The sequence below is a fragment of the Arachis hypogaea genome, chromosome 7 (genome assembly GCF_003086295.3).
Source record: "Arachis hypogaea cultivar Tifrunner chromosome 7, arahy.Tifrunner.gnm2.J5K5, whole genome shotgun sequence".
Classification (NCBI taxonomy): Eukaryota; Viridiplantae; Streptophyta; class Magnoliopsida; order Fabales; family Fabaceae; genus Arachis; species Arachis hypogaea.
Window position 1 is genome coordinate 28,852,093 of NC_092042.1, and position 2,190 is coordinate 28,854,282.

Genomic DNA, 2,190 nt, shown 5'->3' on the forward strand with positions numbered 1-2,190 from the left:
GTTCAGGCTTGGGAGGCTTATCCTCCTCCTGAGGAATTTTCGAAAATTCCTTTGCCTCCTCTAGTTCTTCTTGATCAGGTTGAGCATCTTTGAAGATGTCCTCAAGCTCTGATTCTAGGCTCTCAGCCATATTGATCTCTTCTACCAGAGAGTCAATAATGTCAGCGCCCATGCAGTCATTTGGTGTGTCTGGATGCTGCATAGCCTTTACAGCATTCAACTTGAACTCATCCTCATTGACTCTCAAGGTTACTTCCCCTTTTTGTACATCAATGAGAGTTCGTCCAGTTGCTAGGAAGGGTCTTCCTAGAATGAGAGTTGCACTCTTGTGCTCCTCCATTTCCAGCACCACAAAGTCAGTTGGAAAGGCAAATGGCCCAACCTTGACAATCATGTCCTCAATTATGCCTGATGGGTATTTAATGGAGCCATCAGCAAGTTGGAGGCATATCCGGGTTGGTTTGACTTCTCCAGTCAACCCAAGCTTTCTGATAGTAGATGCAGGTATTAGATTGATGCTTGCTCCAAGATCACATAGAGCTGTCTTAGTGCAAGCACCTTCTAATGTGCATGGTATCATAAAGCTTCCTGGATCTTGAAGCTTTTCTGGTAAGCTTTTTAATATGACTGCACTGCATTCTTCAGTGAGAAACACTTTTTCAGTTTCTCTCCAATCCTTCTTATGACTTAAGATTTCTTTCATGAACTTAGCATAAGAAGGTATTTGCTCAAGTGCCTCTGCAAACGGAATCTTTATTTCAAGAGTCCTTAGATAGTCTGCAAAGCGGGCAAATTGCTTATCCTGCTCCGCTTGGCGGAGTTTTTGAGGATAAGGCATTTTGGCTTTATATTCTTCAACCTTAGATGCTGCAGGTTTATTCCTTACAGAAGTGGTTGAAGAAGCCTTGTTAGAGGGATTACTGTCAGCACTCTCAGGTGTCTGATTCTCCCCAGGCGTCTGAACGCCAGGAATGGGTGAAGTTTGGGCGTTAAACGCTAACTTCTCTCCCTTTTCTGGCGTTTGAACGCCAGAACTGGGCAAGGAATGGGCGTTTAACGCCAGCTTTCCTTCCCTTTCTGGCGTTTGAACGCCAATAACATTCCTCTCTGGGCTCTTACTGTCCTCAGAGGGATTTTGAACAGTGGTTTGGTTGTCCTCTGTCAATTGTTCCTTGTTTGGCTTTTTACTCTTTTGAGCAGTGTTATTCAGGGTCTTCCCACTCCTCAATTGAACTGCTTGACATTCCTCTGTTATCTGTTTAGATAATTGCTGTTTTGCTTGATTCAACTGCAGTTCTATGCTCTTGTTAGCAACTTTAGTTTCATGGAGCATCTCTTTAAAGTCTGCTAACTGTTCTGTCATCAGGAGCAGTTGCTGATTAAGCTCAATTATCTGTTCTTGAGGACTAGGGTCAGTGACTACTGTCATGACTTCCTCTTTTGGAGAGAACTCATTGCTAGAGTACAAATATTGGTTTCTAGCAACAGTGTCTATAAGCTCTTGAGCTTCTTCAATTGTCTTTCTCATGTGTATAGATCCACCAGCTGAGTGGTCTAAAGACATCTGAGCTTTTTCTGTAAGCCCATAGTAGAAAATGTCTAACTGTACCCACTCTGAAAACATTTCAGAGGGACATTTTCTTAGCATACCTCTATACCTCTCCCAGGCATTGTAAAGGGATTCATTATCCTCTTGTTTAAAGCCTTGGATGTCCAGCCTTAACTGTGTCATCCTTTTTGGAGGGTAAAAATGATTCAGGAATTTGTCTGACAACTGTTTCCATGTCTTTATGCTTGCTGTAGGTTGGTTATTCAACCACCTTTTAGCTTGATCTTTTACAGCAAATGGGAACAGTAATAGTCTGTAGACATCCTGATCTACCTCCTTATCATGTACTGTGTCAGCAATTTGTAAAAATTGTGCCAGAAACTCAGTAGGTTCTTCCTGTGGAAGACCGGAATACTGGCAATTTTGCTGCACTATGATAATGAGTTGAGGATTTAGCTCAAAGCTGCTTGCTTTGATGGGAGGTGTACAGATGCTACTCCCATATGCAGCTGTAATGGGGTTAGCATATGATCCCAGAGTCCTTTTGGACTGATTAATCCCACTTGAGTCCATAATGGACAAAAGGGAAATGATGATAATTGCAAAGAGATAAAATTTTTTTTTGAATTAACGAAAAAAAA